Source organism: Panthera pardus, unplaced genomic scaffold (genome assembly GCF_024362965.1).
Source record: "Panthera pardus isolate Hobbes unplaced genomic scaffold, ASM2436296v1 HiC_scaffold_6, whole genome shotgun sequence".
Lineage (NCBI taxonomy): Eukaryota > Metazoa > Chordata > Mammalia > Carnivora > Felidae > Panthera > Panthera pardus.
In genome coordinates, this window is record NW_026526991.1 from 73,913,573 (window position 1) to 73,939,570 (window position 25,998).

General features: G+C 38.0%; 1 protein-coding gene across 1 annotated transcript in view; it reads left to right on the plus strand.

The window, feature by feature from the left end:
* Nucleotides 1-25,998, plus strand: part of SLC2A13 (solute carrier family 2 member 13) — a 378,633-nt gene that overhangs the window by 76,534 nt on the left and 276,101 nt on the right. The gene's annotated exons all lie outside the window — the stretch shown is intronic.

Below are 25,998 nucleotides of genomic sequence, written 5' to 3' on the forward strand. Positions count from 1 at the left end.
ATGTTGATGAATTTCTTTCCAGAGAAGAAATCATGTAGAGTTTTTGCAAAATTCTCAGGCAGGATCTCTAATCTTGACAGTCTTATTTGGGGAAGTGATTTGCAGAATGTACATGATGGGGAAAGGTAGACACTTTATAATCAGTTTCTCAACAGTAATCATTACCCTGATAGATTCACATTTCCCAAAATTGTCTCATTTTCTCTTGACCTTCCTTTTGCCCCTACATTAATTGGTAATCCGAGCAGAGATGCTGACTGGTGTCAGATTATTTTTCATACTTGAGAAAATGCAGACGTCCACATTGCTATATTGATATATGTCACACAGGTCTTGGAAGGTCTGTCTTCTCTCCTTCTCCTACTATTATTTTTGGTAAAACTGAAAGCTGTGCTTTCCTGAAACAATAGAATAAACACAGCTCATCACTGTGTTAGCCACACTCGGTTTTCTCACTTTTATATGTATGTAATGCAGTTGTGTGATGCTGTTGTCTGCTCAGGTCCAAGCCCCAGTGACCTGTGAGCTGATTCGGAGTGAAGGTCATTTTTAACAAACGAGTTTCTGGGCATATACCATGTGCCGGGCACTGCTAGCATCTCCAGAGTCAGATGTTAGTGCAACTAACTTGGCTTTAGAACTTGGCTTTAACAAAACAATTCACCGTTACTGAGTTGAACATTGCATTGATTTTTAAAATGCTATTTCAAATGTCCATTTAAATTACAAATACCTTCATTTATGCTCCTCTCCGAATTTCCCTCAGCCGTGGCTTAAATGAAATATGAGCTTGGTTTTATAGTAATCAGTATGCTTGAAGCCCATGTACTAATGTGTGGAGAAATAACCTTTCAGAGCATTAAGTTCTATTAAATACTATCTAGAACTTTAGTTTTTATCGTGTAAAGGACAAGTCAACAATGTAATTGAAAAAGCCTTCCCATTTAGGGGTCGGGATACCACTGATTTTACTACGAAGCATTGACGATGTAGCTGGATTTTAACTACTTAAAAATTTGTCCAACTGGTATAGCCGTGCAACTGTTGATGGTGCACACTGTTTGAGTTTCATGACTATTTGAAATACATAACCGGGGCGCCTGGGTGGCTCAATTGGTTGAGCATCTGACTTCAGGTCATGATCTCACTGTTCCTGGGTTCGAGCCCTGCGTGAGGCTCTGTGCTGACAGCTCCAAGTCCAGAGCCTGTTTGGATTCTGTGTCTCCCTTTCTCTCTCTTTCTCTCTCTCCCTCTCTCTCTCTCTCTGCCCCTCCCCTGCTCATGTTCTCTCTCTCTCTCTCTCATTCACTCAAAGATAAACATTAAAAAATTTTGATATGTATAACCAAAGTTTTTGTTTGTTTTAAGAAACTTGAGATGAAGATATTGCAGTTATCTGCATGTGCTTTAGATTTTATGAGAAGTCTTTGGGAGCTAACTAAGGCACTTTTTCTTGGGTAAAGATAAAATATTAAGCCATTTACCTGTTTCTCAATATTGCTTTATATACACACTTGGCATTTTTTTTTTTTTCTTAAATACTGTTACCTACTGAATCCTAATAATATTTATCCCATGCTTGGGTAGATATTTTAAACTTTGTAACTAATAGGATTGATAATTTATCCATTTCTAGATTTATACTATTTGAGTACTATCATCATTAGTTTTAAAATTAATCTCGTGTTCTTTTTTAAAGTACAGAATTAAGAGTTTTATGGCATGAATTCATAAGGGAGATTTGCTAGTCTTAAATAGCACCAGTAATTTTGGGGCCTAATTTTTACAGTTGAGAAATTTGGCCAGAGAAAAACCTGTTCTGCACAAGTGTGGGTTTTATTTCAGCAGTTGTCATGTCCAGGAGCAAGACTCTGTCAGTGCAGTTGGAAAATAGACATCAGTGGTAGGTCTTGTGTTAAACCGACAGGGTCCTGGCTCTCCGTTACCTTTCATTCGCAAATGATAGGCTAGGTGGACAAACACACATGAAGAAACAGCTAACTTCAAAATAATAAAAACGCCCTGGTCCAGAGAAGACAAGTCAGCCATTGTGTTGCAGGGTTAGAGAGTGGCTTGGATTCATCTGTGTGTGGATCCTGACAAGGTAAGTTTTGAACCCCGACTTCCAGCTTGGGAACTCCAGGCAGTGGAGTACAGCTGCATGGAGGGAGGAGCTTTAGCCTAGCCACGGCAAAATATTCTGATATTTCGGGAGGTTAGGAAGAAGTGGTATGTGATCCCTGTGTTTTCCTAAGGAGAAGGGTTTTCTTGTCAGATGTGGTGTTACCTGCTACCTGTCTGTGAGCTTACTAAATGAGCTTACTGATTGCAGATCAATCAGTCTTCATGTCCTTTTCTGGGAGTTTCCAGTGACTTCCTACTGTTATGGTACTTGCTTCTGTGACTCTTCTCTTTTCATAGGATTTTTTTTTTTCTTGGTCACTGGAGCTTAAATTTGACTTCATCGAGGACAATAGGCCTAGCTACTGAAGTATGTATTAGTTAATTTATTTTCTGGATGTGTGAGGTATCCGTGCATATGGGATTTACTTCTGGTTTCAGATGCACTTTGTGACCTTCTGTAGTGAATATAGTGGCTCCTCTGGCTGTGTCAGCAGCAGAGGCATGGCTCACAGGCCATGTTTTAGAACAGGATTGGATTGTCATGGTATTCCATCTCTTCTACACATGGCACAAAGGTCAACCTCCATAGCATGTGGTTTCTCCACTGTAGTGGGCAAAAGAAAAAAGGGCATTTGATGGAAAAAGAAGCAAATGATTGTTTTCCATGTGTATTCAACACTGTTTATACATCCTGCAGGACTCATAAAGTAAGCCTGGAAGTAACAGCTTGGTTGGAAAGCTCCCTTGTGTGGGAGACAGGGAGGAGAAAGACTTGTCCTGGCTTCACCTTTACCTGGTAATCCTGAAAAGATTTTTGGGGAGTTGCCAAACCTCACTTTGTTTCTTGGTTTGTAAGAAAAGAGAGCCAGATTATAATAGCTCCACAATCTTTTTTTTTTTTTTTTAGAGTTTTAAAAATCTTTGAGATATGCCTGTTTCTTTATTTTTAAATACCATGCAGCAGCCTTTCACTGAAAAATATTTGTTGAGTGACACTCAGTAGAATTGGGGATGTGACAATAAGTAAGACAGACAAGGTTCTAGTCCATTCTGCTGGAAAGAAGCACACAAATGATAAAGAGTAAATAGTTAGGATAACTACAAATTGTGGTAATGACTTTGAAGGAAACAAACAAGATAATAACATTTATAGAGGGACTGAAGGGGGATGGTTAGGAAAGGCTTCTCTGAAGAGGTGAGTGTGAAGCCTGAGAAGGAATCAGTAGTGTAGAGAACTGAAGGGAAGAGTGTTCCAGGCAGAGGGAACAGCAAGTGCAAAATTATGTGTATCATTAAGTGGACCAGGTTAATTTTCTTGGAAGTTATAAAGTGTACATGTGCCTGATTTTTAAAACATTGCAGTAAGAACTCACTATTCATCTTTATTTATGCTTAGGTTTATTTATGCCTAAGCTTTGAACTAGTGGGAACACAGTTACTGCTTTTAGAATTAAAAGTAAATGTACATATCATTTCTGTCATTTTGTTGCTTATCTCTTACAGATTATTGCCTTAGTTTATTATATGCTGCATAGATATGTAATAGCCTCCTATCTTTTATGTACAACAGAGGTAGAAACTGGAGAGAGGCCTAGGTAGTCACTTAAGGCAATGATTCTCGAACTTTGCCACTTCCCTTCAAAGGTGAGTGGAGAGAGGCTGGCCTCTTGAGGCCTGGGTTCCATAGCAAAAGGCTACTGCACTAAGCCCAACATTTACTTGAATTTTTATGCTTTATCCTAGTAATTAACAAAAGTTTGTGCTCTGCTTCATAACATAATTGTTTACTTAACTTTAAAAGTGTTTTCTCAGTATATCTAAAGTGTTTATCCATTGACTTTATGTGTTCCATCACTCTGTCGTGTACATTCCCTGGGACAGGTGTCCCGCAGTTTGACAAAATGACCTTAATGCTTTAAGGAGGGAGCTCCTCTCTTGGGCAAATGCATTAGGCGGGGTAGGAAGTTGGAGTGGCCTATATTACTAGAAGCAAGTGTTCATCTTATCATTTACTGAGCATATTGAAGAGTAGAGAATCTTTGTCAGGAGCTTTAGTTTATAACAGTAATTGTCTCATAACAAAAGAAGTAAAATTAGTCACCAAGAGAGACAGGACACTTCTGAAGGCAATCTTAGGAAAGAATCTAAAAATGAACGTTGTATATTCATTTGGTTTATAACACCTTGTTGGACAGCACTCTGTAATGACGTATTCAGTTTTTTCTTAGTTGATACATAGTTGACATATAACTCCTATAATCCTAGTTGATATACAAGTTCCAGGTGTATGACATAATGGTGCAGTATGTGTATATACTACAGAATGATCACCACAGTAAATCTCTTTAACAGGCATCACCACACATAGTTACAAAAATTGTTTTTTCTTGATGTCTTCAATTTCTTATCCTGCACCAGAGGACAAGAAGTAGATTCCTGGGATGAGGTGAAAGGAAAGCAGAGGCTGCTGTCAACATGCCCAAGCAGAAGCAGCCCCATAGGCAGGGCTTAGGGAAAAAAGTCTCACGCATTCTGCACCTTGCTGCCACTCCCTGCTCTGCTCTGCCCTGGGGTGTTAAGACAGGATCCTTGGAAGGAAAGTGTAATCCAGGAAATCTTTCTGACCCTAGAGAAATGTGCAAATATTGATGTAGAACCAGTACAAAAAAAAAAAAAAAAAAAAAAAAGCAGGGGGAAGGAAGCAGTGTTTGGGGAGTATGGAGTCGTTAGGGAAGCTTCATGCAACAGCAGATGGAGTAAAAGGAGCAAAGCAGGGGAGACACTGAGTGCACATCTTGAGGCAGTGGAGAGCAGCCTCCTGCAAAGTGTTTGTTTATAGCATGGGGCGAGTCCATGGAACTTGAAAATGTATATGGCCTTTACTTTTTTTTTTTTTTTACTTTATTTTTTTTAAATGTTTTATTATTTATTTTTGAGACAGAGAGAGAGCATGAATGGGGGAGGGTCAGAGAGAGAGGGAGACACAGAATCTGAAGTAGGCTCCAGGCTCCCAGCTATCAGCACAGAGCCTGATGCAGGGCTCGAACTCACAGACCATGAGATCATGACCTGAGCCGAAGTTGGACGCTCAACTGACTGAGCCACCCAGGCGCCCCTGGCCTTTTCTTTTTTTTTTTTTTTTTTTTTTTAATTTTTTTTTCAACGTTTTTTATTTATTTTTGGGACAGAGAGAGACAGAGCATGAACGGGGGAGGGGCAGAGAGAGAGGGAGACACAGAATCGGAAACAGGCTCCAGGCTCCGAGCCATCAGCCCAGAGCCTGACGCGGGGCTCGAACTCACAGACCGCGAGATCGTGACCTGGCTGAAGTCGGACGCTTAACCGACTGCGCCACCCAGGCGCCCCATCTTTTTTAAAGGAAAATAGTATTTTTGTTCATCCTGTCTTTTAAAAATTATAGGTAAAATTTTTTTACAGTTAATATTACTTTGATCACTGAGATCCATAGATGCTTCCAAAATAGATTTATTGAACAGAAGAATATCAGTGAGAATGTTGGTCTTGGCTATTTTTTCACTAAAATCTTAATCTGCATATGTGAGAAGTATCAACCCACAGGCACTATCAAATGCTTCAGGCAAATTAGATTCAGGCCCAGTGGTTGCTGTTATAGGGCGTTCAGGTTACCTGCACAGTGTGTAACCTTGCAAAAAAAAAAAAAAAAAAAAAAAATCTCCCCCACAAGATTTGCATTGTTACATTTTATCAACTAATCACCTCAGTAACTGGGCAAGTACCGTTCTGTGTTTTGCCTGTCAGGTAGTTGGATCTCCAGCCTGAAGAGGAAGAACCATGTAGGGAGGGGAATTTATTCAAGACCCTCTCGTGAGCTCAGTTTGAAACCTGTTTTGATTTACGTCCAGCTCTTAGGGGGTCGCGTCTATCCTATACAGGAAGGGACAGCTGCATGCACTCTTTTTTTTTTCCCCCTACAGTGATTTTGCAATTGGGTCATCAAATCTTATCTTCTCATAAGTCATTTTCTTTTCTCCTGAATTGATATTGCCTGTGGCTATTTCAGCAAAGCATGTTCTGCAGAGAGGTCAGAGAGGGTAGATATTTATCATATTTTGGTAGAAATCCTTCCAAAAATTCTTGAGAAATCTAATTCCAGCATGACATTGCAGTAGAATGCTCATTGCTATTGACATCTGTTGCACTTAGAGGAAAGTAGTCATTTCCCCCAGTATTTCTGGTAGTTTTTGCTTATATTTTCTTCCTATGGTAGCGCAGTGTTGTCTAGCCCACAGTAAAGTAGGTTTGTTATTTACTGGATGAACCTGAAATGGGTATTGACAAATTGTTTTTCAGCAAGATGACCCCTAATTTTATGAATATAGGTGAAGAAAACGTTTCTGTATCAAATATTCTCAAGGTTGTTGTAAAACTGCTAAAATTGTCCAAATGTGAGGCTATTATCATACGTCTCTCTTATGGCAAACAGATTAAAACAAAAGGTCAAGTAAAAAGCTGCTGTAAATCTATATCCTTGTGTTAACAAGCTGTAAGCTGGACCAGTAAAACAATATGCAATTCTATTCAATTTTTAGTATAACTTATTAAGTATGATGACTTATTTAAAAGAAACTATTTAATTCAACATAGCTTTTACTAAAGGTTGCCTTTGATTTTCTAAACCCCAGAGTACGTTTAAGATCTTAAGTAGAATTGGAATAGTTCTTAGGTATTACATTAAAATGTCATTGACTCACCTTTTACATGGGATAAAGAATAGCACAGAGCCTACTCATAGGAGAAGGAAACGTTTTTCATATTATACCTGTAGGCTTTCAAGCCATTTTCCTTGATTTATATTGGAAATCCAGATTGTCTTATAACTTGATAGGTAATACTTAAAGGCTCATCTTTCTGCTTTCTTACTAAGATGTACTTAAATCCATATTTCATTAAAAAAAAAATCCATGCTGTAAAGGAGTTTTGACTGCCTCAGAGTTTTCTTTTAACCCCCAACACATTGTGAAGTTCATCCTGTTACACATTTTTTTTAAGTTTATTTATTTACTTTGAGATAGAGAGAGAGCACATGGGGGGCGGGGGGGTGGTGGTGAACAGAGAGAGAATCCCAAGCAGGCTCCACCCTGTCAGGGGGCCTGACATGAAGCTCGAACTCACGAACCATGAAATCCTGACCACAGCCAAAACCAAGAGTTGGATGCTTAACCTACTGAGCCATCCAGGTGTCCCTCATCCAGTTTTGTAATGCTTTGTATTTAATACAGTGAAACAGGAGGAAAATACCCAACTAGGTAGACATTTCAAAAAGAATGTAGTTCCTTAGTTGCTGCTTCAGGGCAGTTCATTTTCACCTAAACAGTGAACCCACCATTCAGCACAGGTGGTAGTCTGCTTTGTAAATAAAACCATACTCGGGAGACTTTTTTTTTTCTTGAGATAAGACAAATTGCTGTGCCCTTTAAAGGTTACCTTGTCTTTGGAGAAGGTTAAAGGAAGATCCTGAAGAAAACCCTGTTTTTCTATCTCAAAGTGGAGGGCATATGTATGAGCCACTCTCTAGCATTGGGACTTTTCAGTGGTCACGGGACAGTCCCAATGAGGAGCTCTGGAATAGAATATTAATAGCCATGGCGTGTGCTATTTGAAGAAACTTGCCTGTTTACAAATGTCAGGAGAGATTTTCTAGAATGTTTCTCAAAAACCAAAGGAATTACTCTTATTTTGTTTTTCGAATATTTTAAATTCACTTTATATTTGGGAGATAGGGTGGTCAGATAACATTATTTTTCTCCTTCGTTTTCTACCCTACCATAGGCACTCGAAATCCTCTTATCTACCCATTGAGCAATGTTTGTAATCAGTACCTTACTAACACTACCAAAGATGTACATTTCGGTTAATTTCTCAGCATCTGTATTGCTTGAAACGTAGTAACCTTCAGTTAAGAGAAGTATATATTTGGCAGGATAGATTGAGGAGAAAATTACTAGGTTTATGAAGCTAAAACAACATTAAAGTGCTGTGTAAGTGTCTCACATTTTCAGTATGGTTTCCCTCCCTGAACTCTTTTAAGATATTTCCTTGAAAATGACTCCCACTGCACATCTTTTAGAATAAAGTAAAGCTTCAAAATAAATTTCTTTAGAGAATGAAATCCGATAACTGCTTTTTCCTGAGGGGTGGGTGGGCAGATACTTTTAAAAACAACTTTCTATGAAAGCAAAGGCCTTTTGTAGGGTTGTCTTAACATTCATCATTCATATTTGCATAATACTAGTGTAAAAATGCTAGTAGCAATTACTTTTTTTTTAATGTTTGTTTACTTTTGAGAGAGAGAGACCGAGTGCGAGCAGGGGAGGGACAGAGAGAGAAGGAGACACAGAATCTGAAGCAGGCTCCAGGCTCCAAGCTGTCAGCACAGAGTCCAGCAGGGGGCTTGAACTCACTGACCGCCAGGTCATGACCTGAGCTGAAGTCAGATGCTTAACCGACTGAGCCACCCAGGTACCCCTAGTAACAATTACTCTTTACTGAATGCCTGTTTATGTAAACGTATGTGTGCACATACATGTTTCTCTCTGTCTCTGTGTCTCTGTTGAAACAACACTAAAAATTATACAGTATGATCCATATTGCGCTGGGAAAAGGAGAGCTGGGAAGGTTGAACAGCAAAGAAATGAAAGAGGCAAGATCTGAGCCCCACTCTGCTGCCTCTCATGTCTCTCCTGTTTCCACCTGGCCAACTCTGCATCTCATGCCACCTCCGTGCCCTCCAGTTCGGATGTAGACACTGAAAAAGACATAGGGTTGTGGTCCTTGTTCACAGGGAGCTGAGAACCTATTAGATTTCCTTAAGAAGGTCCTCCATTTCTGAAAGGAAATAATATAAAATATAACTACAAAATAGAAACAACAAGACAATAAACTTTCAAAGTCAGTTGACTAATTGAGTTCAGTTGCTTCCACCTTGGGGGTGTATTTCCTATCTGTTTCCTCTTTCCCACTCTTGCTGTCATTGCCTGGGTTAGGTCTCTGGTGTTCACTCCCCTCTGCCTGCGTAACAGTGTCTTCTATGTTGTCCTTCATTCTGGTATCTTCCCTCTCTGTCTATATTCCCTATGGCCTCCAGAGTTACCATCCCAACATACAGACAGGATCAGTCCCTCTCCTCAGAAACAAGTTCCTTAACTTGTTATCCTTTAGAATCTGGTTTAAATTGACATTTCCAGTTCATTTTGCTAGAGCCAAAACTCCATCATCATTCCAAGAAAGAAAAGAAGAGGCACTCCAATTGACTGCATGCCTCCTGACTCTCAGGGCAGGGAGGGGACATGGGTGGAAGCTGAGGGGGTACGGCAGAGTCAGCAGTTCCTGAGCTTGGCTGTTTAGTCCAAACTGAACTCTGCAAAGAAAATGTAAAAATCATCTCGCACAAAGAATATATTACATTTGAGAACTGGTAGGTATTAGGGATTTTCTGTGTTAAGTCCTTTTGATAACTCATCATTAGCAAATTTAACACAGTTCAGTGTTCAGTTTACTTTTAGGACCTTTTTGAAAAAGACTGAAGTAGAAATGTTTGTTTCTTCCTGGTCAGTTCAGGAGATGCTGGTATTTTATTGTGTTGCATGAGAGTACAGAGTCTACAAAGTGTAAAATGATGTTTCATCTGAAAGAACCAATGAGAAGGTAGTAATAAGGATGTTCTAATTTTGCTTTTAATATAATAGGTTTGGGGCTATTTCTCTTTTTAGTAAAAAGGAATTTCGGTGCTTGATTCCAAGAGTTGACACACTTTTTCTGTAAAGGGCCAGATATTAAGTACACGTACTTGGCTTTGTGGCCACATGGTCTCTGTTGCAACTCCTCAGCTCTCCATTGTAGCTTGAAAACGGGGATGGACAGCATGTAAAGGAATGAATGTGGCTTTGTGCCAATAAAAACAAAAGCTCATTTTTTTGTGCCCGCTAGGTTTTATTACTTACAAAAATAGGAAGTCGACTAAATGTGGCCTGTGGGCTGGCTTGCTGATCCCTTCTTTAATTAGTCATTGTGTCTACTTTATCAGTTGCTTCGGTTTTTACTCTTAGGACTAATTTGGGATGCTGTTCATTTTTTTTCTGAAAAATGTGCATTGAAGCCTCTTCAACCTAGTGTTCGCTAATAGGTTGTCCCTGTTGATTTCTGTGCAGATGGTAAATCATGCAGACGTGTCTGGCGTGTGTATAAGTGTGCACATGGTGTGGTGTTACAGAAAAACCTAAAAAGCAGTGTTGCAGAGAAGCCTCTGGATAATTGAAGCAATAAGCTTTTATGAGACCACTGCTCAGAGTATGTGGCTTTCTTAAAGGCTGAGCCACAGCCTAATGGGTCCATCAGGACATACAGTGTCACCTTTGATCTAATGGGGCTGGAGAAGCAAGGTTCAGTGGTGAGGGCTGGGTCTCATCTGATGCTGTGGCTGGCTGCCCTATCACAAGGGTTTGACCCCATTGTTCGTTCACACATGAACAGAAATTGTTGTTCCCTTTATTTGGATTACAGTCAAAGCAAGATGATATACCCTCCATGGAAGACAAAATGCATTGACAAAGAGGGAGGCGATTTTATTCAGGCTGTTGCAGTAGGTGGTAGGTTCATTAACAAGGAGCTCCTCAAAGAAGAGGGAGCACACCTGGCATTTCCTAGAGCAGGCAAACAAGCCCTCCTTCCACCCTCCTCAGAACTCCCTTATCTCTGAGCGCACAGGGCTGGTGCCTGCCTTCTCTTGCTCCCAGAACTTCAGTAATGCATCTCTGTGGCACTCAGCTTTTGATTTTCACGTTCCTGTCCCACTAATGACTCAGTGTTCCTTATCTTTGCATCCCCACCACCAGATACAGTCCCTGCTTTACATCAACAAAGTACTTACTAAATGTTTCTCCAGCTGCCTTTCTGTTCCTGTGGGAGAAGTGGACGGTGAGGTCTGACCTTTGATCCCTGAGATTTAGAGGAGGAAATGGAGTGTTTACAGCATGAGAACCCTTCCTTGTGTGGGATTTGGTTATCCCAAAAGCCCCTGGGACCCCCAAGTGGTTGGTGAGGAGATGTTATTCAATTCAAAATGATTATTTTTGAATGACCCACTTTCCAAGGGTAGATGGATATGTTTAGAATCTTTGTGGATTTTACCAAGACTATTTGGAATTTATTTGTGTATCAGGAGTTATTATTATTTTCTCTTGGTCTCATACATGTTGGACCCAATTTAAAGTTTTGAGGTAAAGCATTTATGAGGACAATAAAATTTAAAATATGAGTTATAAAACATTAGGGTGTCAGGGTGGCTCAGTCGGTCAAGTGTCCCGACTTTCGATATCAGCTCTGGTTGTGATCTCGCGGTCGTGTGATTGAGCCCTGGATAGGTCTCCATGCTGAGCGGAGCCTGCTTGGGATCTTCTCTCAGTCTCTCTGCCCCTCTCTCGCTTGTGCACGCTCTCACTTTCTCTGTCTCAAAATAAATAAACCGTAAAAAAAGTTATAAAATATTATGTGATTTATTATTTCAGAATTTTAAAGCAGACCCTTGCTGATGTCTAGAAAATACCACTTAAGCATGAGTGGATTAGGTTTTTGTTTATAATTATGGATTATAATTATAATTAGAGTATAATTCAGAGTAGGCCTGTATTGCAGGTGTGCACACCTCAAATATGGTAAAATCTTCTGTTATGAAAGGTGAATCTAATGAAATCCAAACATATTTCACCAGCCTTGGCTGTAGTGGCTTTGGTACTCCTAAAACAAATGGTAGTCTTGTCTGGACAGTAGTCCAAACCATAGATGTGAAATTTGTTGTTTTTGTTTGTGTTCTCATAAGCTGGTGTATATTTAGATATATCTAGTTCAGGAAGTAAGTGGAAACTCCTATTTCTTAAAACTATTCTGTAATAAATGTTTTAATTTTACTGTTTGAAATGAACAGCCATCAGGTTCTCTGTTCATTTCACAAGAATTATTTGGGGCACCTGGGTGGCTCAGTCGGTTGAGCGTCTGACTTCGGCTCAGGTCATGATCTGACGGTTCGTGTGCTTGAGCCCCGCGTCCGATTCTGTGCTGACCGCTCAGAGCCTGGAGCTTGCTTCAGATTCTGTGTCTCCTTCTCTCTCTGCCCCTTCTCTGCTCATGCTCTGTCTCTCTCTGTCTCTCAATAGTAAATAAATGTTAAGAAAAAAAATTAAAAAAAAAGAATTACTAAAATACACTGTGCCTCATCCTTCCCTTCCCTTCCCTCCCCTCCCCTCCCCCCCCCTCCTCCCCGTTGACATTTACATTTACATTTACTTTGTGCATAGCACTTTCCATGGTATTATTGTATCTTTGAATTCCACAACTCTGTGAAGTGGTTTGAGAGGAGAAAAATGAGGCCCAGAAAACAGAGTTCTTCCTGCCTGATACATGGCAAAAGTCAGAACTCAAGCCTGTTTTGATTCAGATGCATTTTCTTAATCGTTCATTATCCTGTATTTAGATGTATTTTAAGATTTTTGCATTAGAAAAAATATTAATATTTTATTACCATGCTTTAAACTTGTCTTCAAAATGGATTTTATTACAGTTTCATGCACGTATACTGTATTTGTTTATATAGAAACACATGCTATTCCATTTCTTTGGCACTTTTTCTTGAACTGTACTATATCACATCATTTTAATAGTTGGAATTGATCAAAATGATGCTCTCTTCTATGGTTAGTATCAGTTCATTTGTTTATAGTTCCTGCCATGTTAAAATGAGTTCCCAAAGAAAAATATTCAACCTTTTTCTGACTCAAGTCAGAGAAGTTTTATTTTTCTCAAATAAAAGTTAATCAGACTTTATTGATTGACTATCAGCCATAATAGGGGAGAGGCAATTAATAACTCAGACTGGAGTTTATAAGGCTAAGATCATTCATTCATCCACAGGCATTGTTTGGTTACCCATGTGTCAGGCTCTGTGCCTGTTGCTGGAATACAGGACTTTGCAAGGATGATGGCTAACGTTTGTTGGGCACTTTATGTGCCAAGTATTCTATTAATGTGTCTCACCAATATAATTTTCACAGCAACAGAAGTCCATACTATTAGGATCCCCATTTCATAAATGAAGACATAGACTGAGGGGAATTAAGTAATCTGCCAAAGATCACACAGCTGATCAGTGTCAGAGCCAGGATTTGATCAAAGTAAGGGTCTCTTAACCACCATTCTCTACAGCCTCTCGCACTGAACAAAATGGGCAAGATCCCTGTTCTGGTGGGGCTTCTTTGTAGCTCAAGGAAACAGCCACTAACAAAATAAATAAACAAGGTACTGTCAAGTGCTGTCAATAAAAATTGAAATTGTTCTGGGGAGGAATGGGAGGGACTAGTCTAGGTTGGATGGTGACAAAAATGACTCACAGAGATAAGTGCAGGCAACAGTGGGCAGTGATACAAGGGAATCAGTATTCTTAAAATTTTTATTATATAAAGTGTTCAGTAATGCTAGCTGTTAATGTTACATTTAGCATAGCCCTTGAATCAGCGATGATAGGCTATCATGTGATATATTTTTATTTCTTTCAGTGATTCCTTTAAGCAATGAAGAGTATGTAGTCAATAAATCCAAAGGTTTTTAAGAAGGAAAGAAGGGTTTGTGCACTACATTTCATTATTCCAAACCTGGTGTGTCCCTTGAAAACTTGAAATAAGTGAGTTTAGGACATTTAATCATTTTCCAAAAGGAGGTACAGCTTTCACAAATAGATTTAATAATAATATCACAAAATATAATTTACCAAAAGATACATGCTATCAAAATTCTTAGTGACTTCTGTAAAAAAAAATATATGACTCTTTTAAACTTAGTTTATTTCTTATTGTTTTAAAGTTTGGAAAATTGATGAAATGACCATACAGTCTCTGTTAAGTGACAAACTTGTATATCCATTGGCAGAAGAACTTTTATTCCATTCATTAATTTATTCATTTAACAAAATTTAGGCACTTACCAAATTCCAGACTCTGTTCTTACTGCTGAGGTTACAACAGTTCCCATAGCACAGACTCTGCCTTCATGGACCTTCATTTGGTGAGAGAACACAGTGAAGGGATATATAACATACCAGTGAGTGGTAAGTGTGACGGGGAAGGTAAAGTGATGGGGGAAGAGGGGGTTAGGTGCCTGGGAGTGAGGAAGGTAAGGAGCAGCCTCTTTGATGAAGTGCCCTCTGACTAGACCTGAGGAAGTAAGGGAATGGGTCATGCACATGTGTCCAGTAAATGGTCTAGGAGGGGGACCAGCCGGGAGAAGATCCCTGGGTTGAGACTGTACTTGGTATGTTCAAGGAAGCTAGTGCTGCTGGCATAGAGTGAAGGAGGGGAGAATAGAAGGAAATGAGTTTTGAAAGGTGGTTGAGGAGCAGATCATGGAAATGGTCTATATTATTTAAATCATTATTCACCTTAATATACCCAAAGCCTAGGTAAAGACCTGGAGCTCACTAATTATTTGAGGGGCGCGTTTAATTTTAGGAGGTGACATTAACCAGGACATTGGAATTATATTTTGGAAGCACAACTCAAAGTAGCTTGAAGTTAAAAAGGAGGGACAGGGTAGCCTTATGTGAGTTACATAAGCTTCCTTCTGGTCTGTATGTATGAATATGTAGGCTTTCTTCACAGCTTGGCTCTTCCTATATGTTAACAAAGGTGTCGTTAGATGTCTTGTTTTGTCTTAAGTTTACTCCTGAGGAACACTGATGTCAGTATAGAACTCCTCTCCTGATATCTCCCACAGAAATTTCAGAGAAGGTTCTTACTGGCCCGTGATTTATGTGCCCACCCCTGAACCAATCCATGTGACCAGGGCTTTTGTGGCTGATTAGTCATACCTGTTCCAAACAATATAGATTGAGAATTGGGGAGGGATAATTCTCCAAACAAGTGCTGTCAGGCAAAAAAAAAATATGTGCAAGTGGAAGAATAAGAAATAGAATTCTAAATTGTATGGAACCCAGAACTATGGTTGCCTTTAGTTTTATTCAAAGGGCAAATTGGTCTGAGCAGCTCTGCCTGCCAAGGAAAATAATAAGCTGCCCAGGGACACTGGCCAGAGACCTCATTATTGAGAAGATGTGGGTGTTCATGACTTCCTCTAAGAGCAGAAAGGTGCTATTTTCAAAGTCAGAATTAGCCTCTCATTGACAAAAAACAAAGGCAAAGTCTATAAGCCACATGAAGACAGGCATTGTGATTTGTCTTTTCATTATTTCCCTAGCAGCTTAGCTCTACACTTTGAAAATATTATATTGATATCTACTAAATGATGGAAATCTGTGATAAACAGCAAGTAGGGAGCCAAGCCAGAGGGTAACCTTCCCATCGAGTTAAAGTGTTCTCTTTCTTTTAAATCTTCATGCAAATTGTTGTTCCAGTTCATGCACTAATTAGCCATGGTACCTTATTTATATGACATAGCCATTTGGGGCTTCGGTTTCTCCAACTATAAATTAAAAGAAAGTGTTGCATGTTGATGGCTTGGTGTTGGGATTTTTTTTTTTTTTAATATATGTCCATTCCTCTTGTCCTGTCATCTGTCACATACACGTGTGTACACATACACACACCAATACCCACCCATGTACATACATTCTCTGTAAAGCTACCGGGACAGGTACAATGTTCTATACATCTTTCCTAGTGTTGACTTCTCAGTACATATTTACTGAACTGTTGAACTGAACTTTTCCCACTCTAAAAATCTTATAACTCTTAGTATTTGTGTTTTACTTTTAATAAAAGCTAGTTTATAGATTGTTTAAGTTTGGTTTTATTGACATATTTTAAATGAAAGGTTAGGTATTCACCCCTTTTTAAGTGTCAGATCTTATAGAGAAGTACAAGACTTGTACATTGAAAACAACAGAGCATTGTTGAAAGAAATGAAAGTATACCTAAATGAAAGGAAAGAAAGCCACCCCCGTGTTTATGAATTGGAAGACCTAGTCATTAAGATGCCATCATTAGGATGACAGTACTTCTCAACTGGCCTGCAGTTGAGAATTTCAGAAGCTCATGAAAATTATACGTGTCCTTTTCTCAGAAATTGACAAGCTGACCCTAAATATCATGTTGAAGTACAAAGGACCCAGAGTAGCTAAAACAGTCTTGAAAAAGAGCAAAGCTGGAGGACTTAACACTTCCTGATGTGAACAGTTGTCCCAAAGCTACAGTAATTAAAAACATTGTGGTACTGGCATTAGGCTAGACCTGTATATCAGTGAAATAGAATTGAGAATCTGGAAATAAACCCACAAATCTGTGGTCAGATGATTTTTAACAAGGGTGTCAGGATCATTCAGGGGGGAAAGAATATCCTTTTTAAGAAATGGTGCTGGGACAACTGGATACTCTACATACCAAAGAATGGAGTTTGACCTTTACTTTATACCATATATAATCATTAGCTTAAAAAAAGAATTCAAGACCTTTAAGAGCTAAAACTATAAACTTTTAGAAGCAAACATAGAGGAAAATCTTCCTGTAGACATTGGATTTGACAGTGATTTCTTTGCTGCACAGGCAGCAAAAGAAAAAGATAAACTGGGGTTTGTCAAAATTTAAAATTGTTATGTGTCAAAGGACACTATCCAAAAAATGTAATGGCAACTTACAGGATGGGAGAAAATACTTGCAAATCATAGTATCTTTTAAGGATCTGATATCCAGAATGCATACAGAATGCTTACAGCTAGAAAATAAAAAGACAAAAAAAGTGGGCAGAGGATTTACATAGATATTTTTCTGGGTGCCTGGGTAGCTTTCCGTTGGTTGGGCATCCAACTCTTGGTTTCAGCTCAGGTCATGATCTCGCAGTTCGTGGGTTCAAGCCCTGTGCCGGGATCTGCACTGACAGCATGGAGCCTGCTTATGATTCTCTCTCTCTCTCTCTCTCTCTCTCTCTCTCTCTCTCTCTCTCTCTCTCTCTTTCTGCTCCTACTCCTTTTGCTTTCTCTCTCTCTCAAAATAAATAAACTTTAAAATAAATAAATATACAAATAGGCATGTTTTCAAATAAAACATAGAGATGGCCAGTAAACACGTGAAAAGATGGTCAGTATATTAATCATTAGGGAAATGCAAGTCAGAACTACTGTGAGATAACCATTTCACACCACCAAGGTTGGCTAGAATTAAAAAAAAAAAAAACAGACAAAAAACATGGATAGTGTTGATGAGGACGTGGAGAGAGATCGGAACCCTCATAAACTGCCGGAGACCATGTAAAATGGTTCACTTGCTATGGAAACCAATATGGTAGCTCCTCAGAAAGTGAAGTACCAAGTTACCATAGGCATACCAGAGACACCTCTAATATATATCCAAGGTAATTAAAAACCTATGCTCACATAAAAGCTTGTATACAGGTGTTCATAGCATTATTATTCATAGTACAAAAAAAATGGAAATAACCCAAACATATATCAGGTGATGAATGGATAAATTAAATATAGCTTATTGATACAACAGACTATTTTTCAGTTATAAAAAGGACTGAAATACTGCTATGTGGTACAACATGTATGAACCATGAAAAGATTATTTTAGGTCAAAAGAAACCAGGCACTAAAAGGCCACAGATTGTATGATGCCATTTAATTGTCCAGAATAGGCTAATCAGTAGTTCTTTGGTTGGCTGGGGCTTGAATGAGGAGTGATAACTAATGGGTATGGAATTTCTATTTGGGGTAATGAAAATGTTCTGTAGTTAGTGGTGATTTTGCACAGCCTTGTGAATATACTAAAACCAATGAAGTGTGGACTTTCAGGTGGTGAATTTTATGCATGGTATGGTTGGTGTCAGTAATTTTTAAAAAGTATGTTTGTCCACTGGGGTGGTAGCACATTAGGGTCTAAGAGAAAGTAGTCAGATGCAAAATTTTCTTTAACCTTATTGTTTTACTGGAGATAGATTTCTCAGCTTTTAAGACCTTTTCATTCTCTGGTGTCAGACCTATAAGATATTGGGTAAGATGAAGGTTTGTTCCTGGTAGTGAGAAACCTAACATTTCACTAGTGATTCAGAAATATTAATATGTGCGCTACTTATAAAATAGTCATCATGTTGATTTGTCTTTGATTTTACATGAACTGTAGGCATCACTATTTTTTTATCTGTGGCTATGAGATATTTTTACTTTATTTGGTTTACTCAAAATAAATTTTATCAAAGAGATGAGATTCTAATATGAATGAGCAGGTTGAGCTTAACCATTTAATGCCAGAATTAACTATTTTTTTTTTTAATAATCTGTGAGTTGTATTGGAAAATGTTTCCCCTCTTGTGTGGGACAAATACACTTTTTGTTCTAATATTCTTAAGTACCCAGATAAGAATAAATTACAAGTATTAAGTAAACTTATAAATAATCTGAGAAATATCCCTTTTAAAGATTCTTTCAGATGCTTCATTACTTGTTAATTTAGCCCAGCAGCAATATAGACATTTCCCTATAAGATGTTTACTTAGTAGAGTTTTGGAGTTTTTATCAAGTATTTAATTCGGTTATCTTAGAGAGTCCTTCTTCCCAAAGTAGTCATTTGCATCAAATTTTTTATTATTATAATCTCTGAGGAAAAAAAATGGCTGGATCTAGTATAGTTTTGTAATACTAATTTTATACAGGAAGGTGATAATTCAGGAACATCTTTTGTAAACTGGGATGAGTCTAATACTTGATTTTTAAATTATTTAAATGGAGTCTTATAATGGAATTCTTAGATGGATTTTCTCTCAAGTTGGTGTTTTGGTGTGTTAGTTCACTCGGTTGTAGAATCCTCCCCTTTTACAAAAGGGATAAACAGTTTTTAGGCAAATTTCTGGGAGCTAGAGATGTCCACAGAAGTTAGCAATTTGCTCTTCGCACTTCACTAGCATGCCAGACACATTAGTTCTTTGGTGACTTTTGCTTATCTCTAGTCAGACGTGCATGTTAATCCATTATTTGACATATTTATGAGGGGTTTACGACTGGCATGTTAAGGTACTAAATGCCATGTAGTATATACGAAGTTTTTAAAAAAGTTTCCAGTCTCTAGGAGCTTTTATAATCTAGACAGATAAAATCAAACACCTGAAGAAGGAAACAGGAAATTGTGTTATATGATGTTTGAGTATAGATATGTTCTAGATGCGTATGCTTGTGTCTCAATAGACTGCATTTTCTCTTGAACTTATATGTTGTTTAAATACAAGCCTGTGTAACCATAAGCAAGTTACTTAATTTTTGTCCTAAGTCTTAAGTCTCTTAAGTCATAAAGTCAGGTACTGAAGTTGGAGTTGGCCCCACATATTATAAGGTGTGAATGGGACAGTGTGTACAATATCTGGTGCTGTGGGGCTATAGACAATAAGAGCTCATCAAAAGTGAATTCCTTATCCTTTCTTTGGCACATTAGTGAAGTAAGCCCCATTGAACATGCCCACGGTTAAGTGATATTTTCATTTTTAAGTTTTCATTGTATAATTATATATATGTATATATGAATAAAATGTCTGAGTGGCTTACTGTTACAGGTTTAGGAAAAAGAGTTTTTATATAATATAGTGGGATCAGCTTCGCAAAAAAAGACAGACTAGAGTGGGCTCAAGGCCAGGCTGTGATGCTGTGTGCCTGTGGGTAAGTCACTTAACATATCTGAACTCATTATTATCCCTAAGATGGAGATAATGGTATCCCAGAAGGCAGTTGTAAGATATAAAGGCTCCTGGCAATTGCTGAATTAATATCTTCATCTGTAATAACCTCCTGGTCCATTTTTTAAGACATATACTTTGCAGTTGTTGTACATATTTACAGGGTTTCTGGCCTAGGTATTGGCTCTAATTCCAGTATTTTTGTCTGGAAAGCTGCCTGCTTTAATTTCTGTCGGAATCGATAGTGGCTTTAAGGACCTATGTAGCAGTTACTAAGAGAAATTTGGGGAAATACAGCTACCATTGTAGCTATTTCAGGAAGACCCTCACTGTTTTTCTTAATTTCATAAGGGTTAAACATAAAACATGAAAACATTTCCGCTAAACATCATATTTCCATATAATACTCTCTTTTGTTACATACTCTGAATGTGTAAGCAAGTCTCCAGACACCAGGTAGGCTGAGAGGGAGGAGAGACCAACTGTCTCATTTGATGTACTTATTGGGAAGTACCAGAGGGTTCTGGAATTGCCTCACTCTTTGTTTACAGTGGCCACTTTCAAAGAATATGCTGCATGCAGTGCAAAATGGTCTGTGAATTAGGGCTGAGGAGAAGATGCCCACATTTCTGCTACAATTCCTTTACGGATAGTTTGGGGAAGACTGTTTAAAAGATAAGTGAAAAGAAGCAAAAGAAATCATGGACTATAATAAAACAAACAAAAGCTCCTTAACCTTTCCTGTATATTGAAAAAATAAACCATTTGTCTTGTTTTGCTATAAATTGGGCAAAGGACAACCTTATACTTCATTGGCAGCATAAAAAAGAATTTAATCCTCCCCTAGATTTGTGAAATTATGACATACTCATTGTAAGAATAGAAAGGCAATGCTTTTCATCATATAGTCTTTTATCCTGTAGTTTTCTTTATACTTATGGCACAGGAAGGAGGTTAAGAACAAGAACTCTGGAAACGGACTGCCTTGGTTTTAATCACAACTCTGCAACTTTAGGCATTTTAGTTGACCTCCTTGTGCTTCAGTCTTCTCTCCTGTAACATGAAGATATTTATCATATGTGTCTCCAAGAAGTATTTTGAAGATTGATTTAATGTGTAAAGCTAGGAGAAAGTGCCTGGCACATTATAAGCTCTTATGAAAGTATTAGTTGTTATCATGGTTAGCATACAAACGAAGCAACAAAGGGTGTGCTAAAAGTAATTAACTTGAACACTTTGTTTCTAAAAGTAGGTTTCATATAAGGAATGAGAAGTCAGATTCTAATCCACTATGTGCCAATTCTGCATTTCTTAAAAAGCATCTTCTTGTCCTTCATATTATTTGAGGTGATAACTGATTTCATTTACTCAATAAGTTATTTCTTGATTGCCTATGACATTCTAAGCATGGGGGAGAGGGTGGTAAACAGGATTCTCTACTCCAAAAGCATTAATCCATCCCTTTTCCACTCTGTGGTAAAGTGTAGCCCCCACTTAGCCTTTGTAGAACAGTTCATTTTACCCACTTTTGTTTCCCCATTATTTAGTAAAATCACTTGATGATTTGGGATACCCTCTTTGCAAACAGTTTCTTAGAAGCTATACTTTGTATATATCTTTTGATTGTGTAAATTAAAAAAAATTTTTTTACTGTACCTACCATTCCATATTTTGCTAGTATCTCCTTATGTTGAAGGATCATAGATATCTCTTTAGAGGGGATTTTTCTTACCAACACCTTTGAACTTAGAAACTGGAAAGCACAGGATTAGAAACCACATCTTCTGCCAAACGTCTCCCAGAAAATGCTTCTAATAACATTGTCATTCAGCCCCAGTCTCAGAGGTGCACTGACTTTGACTACTGAAAAGTGACTTCCTGTGGCACTCTGTATTCTGGGATAGTAAAATTGGATTCCAAACACTTGTTGGGAAGCTTGTGATTTGTTGCTTTGAACATTACTGAACTAAAGTACTAACCAACTACCTGTGTTCGGGAGCAACCTTATCTGTCATGTCACATTACCTTGCCTGTTTACGTTTGGAAGAATGTTATGAAAGGCAAAGGGAAAGAAATTAAAGGTAGACTCAAGTATGTCTAGTACCTTTAGCAGGTAAGACCAAACTGATGATATTAGAGCCAGGTGTGCTCACACACCTGCAATAGAAAAATATAGACATTACTTCTGTAAGGAACACATGTTCTGACGTCTTATACTAAGTGGTTATATCTCCCTTGATTACAGTGTAAACACAATGCTAATTTCCACACCTGGAGTCAAAAAACTTGCCAAATGGCAAGGATGATTTAAAGAATCCATTGCCAAAGATAATTTTTGAGGAAAGAGTATCTGTCTGTTCCCAAATGGCAAAAGAACATCATCAATATCTTCTTTAGCATTCAAGACAGGAGACAGATGCTACTAATAAAATATAACAAGCTCCTCATGGTTTTGTTTTTAATAAAACACAAATGATTTCATGGTCCTATAATTTGAATTGTCAGTCTAATGTAGTAAGTTTGTATTGAAAATTTGATTTTTTAAAAACTGGAGTGAGAAGTTAATTCACTGTTATATGCAACATTTTTTCTGTGCATAGGGAATATTAGTGAAAAAAGTGTGATAAAGAACAATTAGACACCTGAAATATTAAAACCTTCTGACTCACTGAGATGCAATAGATATTAAAGTGCCTCTGAATTTAGTAGAAAGAGCACCTGGAATCTTGGGTGGTTATTACTCCTTCCCTGCCCGTGACCTGGTACCGTTGGCAGAGTGGCTTCATGGATGTGTGCCTTCTGCAGTAGCTCAGGTCACTCTGCTTGGTTTAGTGCTCTGCTGTCACTGTCTTAAAATTCTTAGTGATTTTTTAATGAGGACCCCACATTTTCATTATGCCCTTGGCCCTGTGTATCATGGAGCCAGTTCTATCCATTGACAGGTTACTTCTCTGAATTTCAGACAAGGCAAAAAAGATCTTGATAGATCCAAAACTGTGGAATTCTGTGAGTCCTAACAAAGTTCACGAGGTGTTGAAAGGTCCTGCTCCACCTTAATGAAGTGCTTCTCAACCAGGAGCAATTTTGCCCCCTAGTGGGCATTCCACAAGGTCTGAAGACTGTTGCTTGTCCCAGCTCTGGAGAAGGTGTTATAGGCATCTAGAGGGTAGTAGGATGTTTGACCCTACAATGCAGAGGATAGCCCCCACAACAAAGAATTTGGGGGCCCTAAATTTCAGCACTGCTGTTGTTGAGAAATCCTGCACAACCCATTATTTGTGTCTCCAACACTTGGTACTAGCCCCGGGAAATTACTCAGTGCTTGTTGAACCAGTGGGTGCAGCCTGGATCTCAGGTTGTTGTATTCCTTATCGTATGCAGACTGAAAAACAAATCTGGTGATTACTCAATGTAATCTAACATTTGCGTGAGGTGCGATGCAGAGATGCTTTCCTTAATGCTCTTGCACTTCTCACATTTACCCAATTAACTGGCAGGCCCCTTACTCTCTTAAAACCTTCTCTAAAGCATACCACACTCACGGTTGATGGATGGCTTTCCATCATGCCCTTGTACATCTGACACCTGTTGTGCTGTCTGTCGGTTTACCAAGTCATTTGGGTTTGTTCCGAAATCTGTTTATGCCATTGTGTTGGTTGCTATAATTATGCAGTGTAATCAACTCTTACGGAAATGCAGGACAAGAAAAACACTAAAAAGTAGAGAGATTTCAGTGAAAGTCTAAGTTGAATGCTTTGGAAAGATTCAATAAAGATGTCACTAAAGAAAACTAATCTTGAATTAACTGTAGGCAAGAAGATTCTAAGGGATTTGGGAGGGAACCATTAAAATTAGATTCTGTGTTGACTTTGCATAACTCTCTTAGGTTTTCTCTGTTATTTATGGAGATTATAGACAATTACATCTGTGATTTTTGCAAGAAAGACAATACTTTAGCTAGCTGATCCATGCTCAGAGAAAGGGCCTTGCCCTACATTACAGGATTGCAGAATGAATGATACTTATATATTTTAGGATGATACAAATTGTTAGATTTAGGAATGTAAGTTTAGAGGACTTCCTTAATAGTGCATCAGACAGCAGGGCTTTTACTGTATTTTCTGGTGAGAAACAAAAAAGAAGAACATAATTAGATATTCAGCTTTTGTCACTTCTGGAGCCAAACAGCTCTCGGCTCAGGGAAGTCTGTGAATAATTTTCGTTGCTTAACACCACCTTATATCTTAAGAAGATACTCCTTTAGTTCTTGATTCCACAAACACCAACATAAGGTCTGTCTCTTGCCAGATTCAGTACTGAAGTGTTGAAGAGTAATTTGCTTCCTTTTTAGTTCACATATTTTCTCCCTTGCATTTTCCATGTGGCTATATACATTAGAGGTAGTGTGTCACAGTCTTTCAGAATTAAATAAGTAAAAATAGAGTATATCAGAAGTGTAGTTGAATCACTTATTTTCAGAATTCTGTTAGAGCCGAAGTAAGAGACTTTTGTCAGTCGGGATGATTGCAGGATGGCTTTTCATTATCTTTGCCCTGAGTCAGACATGAGAGCTGACTGGTGGGGCTTTGAATCCTGAGCTTAGGGGGAAAAAAAAAAAAAAAAAAAAAAAAAAAAAGTGACTATCTCTTGAATATAAATTAACCCTTGCTATTTTTTTGTTAATTTTCATAAATACTTTATATGTTTTATTTCCATTTTCCGTCACAGTGTTGCAGATAGTACCCCAACAATATATAGCCATAAACATCTTACTTGGCTAGTAAAAGAAAGGATTAAATGTTTATGATGGAAGACATCATGCTCTCTTCTTTCTTTTTAAAGTGTCTCAACAAGTAATATAGAAGTACTGCCTCCCCTGAAAAGATTACAGCATTACAGATGAAGCTAAATTCCTCTTTGTCCATTTCATGTGACCAGTAATGTATCCTTCCAGACGCACATACAGAGCTCAATAGAATTTTTATTGTTGTGGTATCACACTGCATGTCTTGTTTAGTTACTTGTTTGCTTTCTTTAGTCAAGTTGAGTCCATTTGAATCAGATCCTCTATAAATCGACTTCATCTTTTCAGTTGCTATATGATATTCCAGGTATGAATAGTGTATAATATAGGTACATTATAATGACTCTTGCACGTATGCTTCTCCTTCTCCTTTTATTTAGGTCCTAGAAGTAGAATTGGAGACCATTCATATACAAGCATTGCATTGATATCTTGGGTCATTTGTTTCCATGGTGGGTTCTTTCTACACTACGTGGTGTGGGGGACAGAAGTCACAGAATCAACACTTTTTCGACATTGAAGGTGTCTTAGATGTCACCATATGATGTGAAGGATTGATTTGTTTCTCTGTACTCTTAATATTTAATATTTTTCCCTGGAGCTTCCTCTGTAACCTCTTCTGCTTTTGCTACCTTAGGAAAATCCTTTTGGCTCCTCTGTTGCTTCTACTTAATAACAAAGTTTCGAACTAAACGTGTTATTTCCTAAGGAATCGTTTTAGCAGGTATGTTAGTATATTCAGTCTAAAATTAAAAAAAAAACAAAACACTTCATTAACTACTTTCTTGAAATGTTTTGAGTGACTGATTCTTTTAGAATTCTATCTATGTTGGTTTAATGCTTTAGATCTTTGGATATTGTTTAATTACCTGACAAGTGGAAAGGGCTTAGATTTAAAATCTAGGTTTTCCTGTAAATCCCACTGTGTGTCATAAATGTAGAATCAATCGGTAAGGCACACTTGTATGTAGAAAACTTTAGGAGTGATCATCTCTTTCCTATCTTCCTTATCTGGATGGTATTTCTTTGCTTGAATAATTATACCCTGCTCATTTAATGGCTTCTGTGTGTGGGGTGTTGTACCCGTGATTTTTTCCTCTAATATTTATTAGCAAGAGTAAGAAATCAATATTATTCTCATTTTATAGTTGTAAAAATTGATAGAGAAGGTAAGTAACTTTCCCAATGATTACCCTGTTAAGAAGTAAGAGAGCTAAGAATTCAAAACAAAGCTTAACCTCTTTAGAACCATATATACTCTTCAACATGCTATGTTAACATAATCTCTTTCCCACCATCATTTAAAAATCATGTGAGTCTCCTTTCTGGAGGTATGTTTAATTTTAATAATTCTTTAAAAAACACTTTCATTT